Source organism: Eumetopias jubatus, unplaced genomic scaffold (genome assembly GCF_037043125.1).
Source record: "Eumetopias jubatus isolate StellerSeaLion01/CBP00866 unplaced genomic scaffold, mEumJub1_p1.0 scaffold_3, whole genome shotgun sequence".
NCBI classification, from domain to species: domain Eukaryota; kingdom Metazoa; phylum Chordata; class Mammalia; order Carnivora; family Otariidae; genus Eumetopias; species Eumetopias jubatus.
This window is the reverse complement of record NW_028274809.1, coordinates 156,719,508-156,725,507: the sequence shown is the minus strand read 5'-3', so window position 1 is coordinate 156,725,507 and position 6,000 is coordinate 156,719,508. Positions and strand designations below refer to the sequence as shown.

General features: G+C 36.1%; 1 pseudogene; it reads right to left on the bottom strand.

Annotated features, from left to right (window-relative positions):
* Nucleotides 1–3,666: 3,666 nt before the first annotated feature.
* On the bottom strand, nt 3,667–5,076 carry LOC114210069 (histone-binding protein RBBP4 pseudogene; annotated as a pseudogene).
* Nucleotides 5,077–6,000: the final 924 nt, after the last annotated feature.

The following is a 6,000-nucleotide window of genomic DNA, read 5'->3' as shown; positions in this document are numbered from 1 at the left end:
TCTGTTTGGATGATTTATCCATTGGTGTAAGGGGGGTTAGTCACCTACTATTATTCTATTATTATTGATTACTTTATGTTTATTATTAGCTGCTTTTTGTATTTGTGTGCTCCCACGTTGGGTACATAAGTATTTACAACTGTAATATCTTCTTGTTGGTTGTTCCCTTTATGTTAATACAGTGCCTTTGTCTCTTGTTAGTCTTTGTTTTAAAGTCTATTTGTCTGATACACGTATTGCTATCCTGACATTTTTTTTTTTTGGTAGCAATCTACATTAAGTTGATGGTCACTTAAATTTGAATCCATTCTTTATTCCTCTCCTCCACCTACATTTTAGGTATATTGTGTCATACTTTACATCCTTTTTATTTTGTGAATCCCTTAAATTATTTTATAGATATACTTAATTTTACTGCTTTTGTGCTTCCTACTTTTCTTACACCTACTTATGGTTTTTCCTTTCTACTCAGAAAGTCTCCTTTAACATTCCTTGTAGGGCTGATTTAGTAGTCATGAATTCCTTTAACTCTTGTTTGTTTGAGAAACTCTGCCTCTCCTTCTATTCTGAATGATAGTCTGGCTGAATAGAATATTTTTGGTTATAGGTTTTTTTTTCTGTCAGCACTTTGAATATATCATTCCACTCTCTCTGGCCTAAAAATTTCTGCTGAAAAACCAGCTGATAGTTTTATTTGGTTTCCTTTGGGTATAAATGAGTTATTTTCTCTTGCTGCTCTCAAAATTCTCTTTATCACTACTTTTTGTCATTTTAATTACTGGTGTGAACCACCTTGGATTGATTTTGTTGGGGGCTCTCTGTGCCCCCATTTCTCTCTCTTCTCCTTCTGGAATCCCTATAATGCAAATGTTATTATGCTTGATGGTGTCACTGAGTTCCCTAAGTCTATTTTCATTTTTTTAATTCTTTTTTTTTTTATCTTCTGGTCAGCTTGATTTCTTTCCATTACTTTCTCCACCAGATCGCTGATCCATCCTTCTGTTTTCTCTATTCTACTATTTATTCTTTTTAGCATATTTTTAGTTTTAGTTATTGAGTTTTTCATCTCTGAATGGTTCTTTATTTTTATGTTTTTTATCTCTTTGTTGTGGGTAACACTTACATCTTTTCTCAAAGTCCAGTGAGTTTCTTCATGACCACTACTTTAAAATCTCTGTCAGGCATATTACTTATCTGTTTTGTTTAGTTCTTTTGCTGTGACTTTGTTCTATTCTTTCATTTGGGACATATTCCTCTGTCTCCTCGTTTTGTCTAAATTTTTGTGTTTGTTTCTATGTATTGATTTTTAAAGTTCCAGGTGTTAAGCCTCACTCATTGTTAAGCACTCACAAACTTAGGCCCTTTTGGTGTTCAAAGCCAAATGTTATGGGGATTTGTCTTCCCCGTGAAGTCTCCCCATGTCTACAGTGCTGGTGTGAGAAGCTGTTTCTCTTCCCTCTCTGCACTTGTGGCATCCCTCCATTCTGCAGACAGGCCTGTGGGTCCCTTTAGCTCTAGAACACAACCTACCTTCCTACCCTCTACAGTGTGGCCTCTTCTCTACATTTAGGTGTAGAGCGTCTGTTCTGCCAGGCTTTGGGTCATTTTCTGGGTTATTTACACTGATGTAGGTGTTATCTAGTTGTATCTGTGGGAGGAGGTGAGCTCAGGATCTTCCCCAGTGATGGTTGTTTGAACATACTAAGTTTTAGAGTGCATTTTAAACATCACATTATATAATTAATTCACTTCATTTCTATTTCTTTTCCACTTACTAAATGCAAAGCTTATTATCCTTATGAATCAGTTTCATCAATTGTAAAATGTAAAGAGTTTCATAAGAATGTTGTAGGAATAGGGGCATCTAGGTGACTCAGTCTAAGTGTCTGCCTTCAGCTCAGGTCATGATCCCGCATGGGGTTCCCTGCTCAGCAGGGAGCCTGCTTCTCCCTCTGCCCTTCCCCCCCTGCTCCTGCTCACTCTCTCTCAGGCTCTCTGTCCCTCTCAAATAAATAAATAAATAAATAAATAAATAGAATCTTCTTTAAAAAAATAATGTTCTAGGAATAAAATCAATTAATATGTATAAAATCTCTTAAAATATTAATGTGAATATAGTAATAATAAAATAAATGTTAACTCAAGTTTATTCTTTCAACAAAAATCATCACTTTCTTACTCAGTGTCAAGCACTGTGCATCATGATATTCCACATGAGTCAATATATATGCACTAGTTTTATAATCAGGGAAGATACTAAGATATTTAATACAGATATGCCATGTTCATGGACCTCATAATCTATATTTGCTCAATATGCTCGTATAATATTACTGTATGAAAACTCCTTGAACTTTTGTTGATCTCCTTTGACAGACCATGTGCTGCTGGAGGCAGGAAGTTGTCTTTTTCAAACTTTGCATATTTTGAAGATTTCACTGAGTTTTGCATTTAGTAAATGTATAATTAATATTTTTGAATGAATGTGTGAAAGACTGAAGGAATGGCAATCTTGAGGCTAAAAATAATGTCCAAAATCTATCAAGATCTATTGGTAGATTTTTCACAACAGTTGCTACCATTCTGTATCTAAAAGATCAAAAGTCTTATTTTGGAAATAGGTACATTATGGTACAGAAATATTAAAACAGGGGCGCCTGGGTGGCTCAGTCATTAAGTGTCTGCCTTCGCAAAGCCAGCTTGGCTTTTCCCTCTCCCACTCCCCCTGCTTGTGTTTCCCTCTCTTGCCATGTCTCTTTCTGTCAAATAAATAAATAAAATCTTAAAAAAAAAAGAAATGTTAAAGCAGAGTATTCACGGTCTCAAGACATGTAAGATAAGAAAAGAGTAGTTAGAACAAAGGTTTTCTATTTTTTTTTTTTTTATGTAGAAAAGCAATTTATTCCATTATAAGCACTTACACAGTTAGTCGTGGAGAATAACAGGCCTGCAGCTGAAACAGGTCACCCAAAATGGAGATGGTACCAAACTAGTGGTCAAAGACTAACTCCTAAAAAAAAAAAAAAAAAAAGTAACTCTTATCCAGGATTAATTTAATTTTAAAAACAAATACAAGCTATCAATTCACTCTTCTCAACTCAACTGGACAGTCTAACTATGGTATAACTGTCAGGTAAAAATATACATCTTTACAACTTGGTGGTCCCAAGTTTTTTAAAAAAACGTTTCACAGAAAGGAAAGAAATACGAAAACAGCTCAAGAAATACACTAACAAGCAAAAATATATGGGGAAAGAGGAACACATAGTTTTGACTTAACTGAAGAAACTGAGAGGAGACCGGTTTACATAGGAAAATGTGCATCCTGGAAAGTCAGGTGTGAAAATTTTAGAATAGGAATTTATATGACTTGAATCTCTCCCATTTCCTGAATAAAAACGACATCTTGTGGTATTTATACTTCATGGCTCAGACATCTACCTCACTTGGCTCTACTCCTTCTTTACTTTAGCCTTTACTTAAAGGAGTCTGAAAAACTTGGGGATATAGCCTAAGAAGAAAAATAACCACACATAATATTCCCCTTTCTGTGGCTACTTTAGACCTTTGTTACTAGAAAATTCCTAAAGAAAATTTAAATATAAGTCTGTGGCTTTACTGAATCAAGTCCCACAGTTAATATTTAGAGAACACCCTCTGTTTGGGCTAATAACATTGTTGATGGTACCTATCATAGAGGGATAGCCAAAGTCTGTGTCTCAAAACCAGTGTTAAATCAATCTCAGGGTTGAGAGGGAAATAAAAAAGGAGGAGTCTCAAATCACAAGAAGTGCAGATATATCCAGGACCCTTGTCCTTCTGGACCCACGCTTCCCTTAGGATGTTCATCATTATAAATATTCTCTGCCATTTGCCACACTTGCATGATATTGTCTTCTGATACAGAACAAATCACCCAAGGTTCATTGGGATTCCAGGAGAAATCAGATATCTTGGCAGTGTAACCACCATGAATAAACAACAATTCTGGTGGCCCATCTTCTGCATCTTCCAGGGATTGTTCCTCTCCAATTTTACTTAAATCCCAGACATTCAGTCTGCGATCAGTACCACTGGAAGCAAAAATAGTCTCATTGTGAGGCGACCACTGAACCTGGAATATTTCATCCTTATGTTATTCAAAGAAATGCAACTTAAGTTTCAGATTTCTCAGATCCCATAAGGCAACAGTCTTGTTGGCTGATCCTGTGGCCAGAATGAACCCACTATAAGGATTGAAAGATAGGCAGTTCACTTCAGCAGTGTGAGCATCAACTGAGTGGCTTGGTTTGGAAATATTGTTTGAACGAGTATCCCAGATCATAAATTTCTGATCATCAGCAACTGACCCAAACAGAGACTCATGGAGCAGATGCCAGGAAACATCTTCTACTACTGCTTTATGTCCTGTAAAGATGGTCTTTGCATCCACCACTTTTCTTTCCTTTGGAACAGCAGTGATGTCCCAGAGGCAGATGGTATGGTCGCCTGAAGCACTGAGTGCCCACTGAGATTTGGGTTCCAAGAAAGTCCATAGCCTTCCTTCTGATGTCCACACAGACACAAGTCTGGGTTGCACTCTCCAGGAGGGTCTGGTTTGGAAGGATGTTTTGTATAGTCAAAAACAAGAACATCACTGGATGGAGTCTTTGTTGCAATGATACAAGGGTTCTGGGGCATATAATACGCCAAGTTTACTTCTTGTTCATGGTTGATCTTGATTTCTATTTCAATTTTTCCACTAACTGAGGCAAAACCTCCAAATTCTCCTTTTTCACCATAGTAGTGTGAAGCATCAAACTGAGCATCATCGTTAGGGAGCTGCACACTGGCTATCACAAGGTGGTTTTTTTCATCTGACGTGTGTGTTCCCAGGACAAGTCGATGCATGCTGAAGTCTTTCCCTTCTTGTCTGGTTACATCTGGAAGCCACCGTGCAGTTAGGCTAGGCCACTCCAGAGCATGGGTCATCACCATATTGTAAAGAAAAGGGGTTTTCTTTTCCCATATTTTGTACTCTTCGTTGATCACATGTTCTTCTACTGCGTCATCAAAGGCTGCTTCCTTGTCGGCCATGGCGAGCAGGCAAGCCGGGGGGATGCCGGGGTCGAGCGTTGCAGCCGGGGTGAGAAGAAAGGTTTTCTTAATCTTAGAGTATTTATTACTGATTCTGTATCAAATCCTTTACCTTTTACTTTATTGTTTATCATTACTCCAAATATAGTTACACTTTCAAAATATGTTAAGTGGTCTTAGAATTGCATAGATATGTCTTCCATCTTTCAAATAAATTCTATCTGGCTTTTTGATAACTGTAGGTGTTTAGGAGTATATAGGTTTCAAAAGTTTCAAAGTGTTTAAAACATATGTGCCATATAATAGTGCCTGATTCATTTTATTTATAGTTTCTCTTTTACATTAAGATAAAAAATACAGATCTAAATCAATTTTTGAAAAATTAGCACAGGCCAATTCAATGACATCAATGTCTCAAGTTAAATATTGATTTTATGCAAAGGATAAGTTTCCTTTTAAAGACTAAATAATCTTGGTGTGGTTTCTGCTAATAAATTTTAATTTTATGGTATATATTTTAACAGTATCTTGCATCAATGAGAATATTCTCTCCATATAAATCTCTAGTCAAATGAGTTAAATAAATCATAGCCACAAGTTAATTGTTTAATTTGCTCTATTTACCAAAAAATCTGTATTTTCAAAAGATTATGAGGTGAAAGGGGAATTTTTCATATTTCATTCTGATCTTAGAATTTGAAAAATGTTGGCCAATGGCATTGAACTATAATGGTATTTAATTTGGTTTTCCAGATCGCGCTTTTTCCTTTTCAATACACATCCCAGTTGCCATTTCAATACAACATAAAATATATTCTAAAAGTTGTACAAATTCATTTAAAAGGACACAGAAATTGAGGTGATTTAAACCCTGTGTTATCCTGCAAGACTTATAATTTACCTCTTAGGGTTCAGTGTCACCTG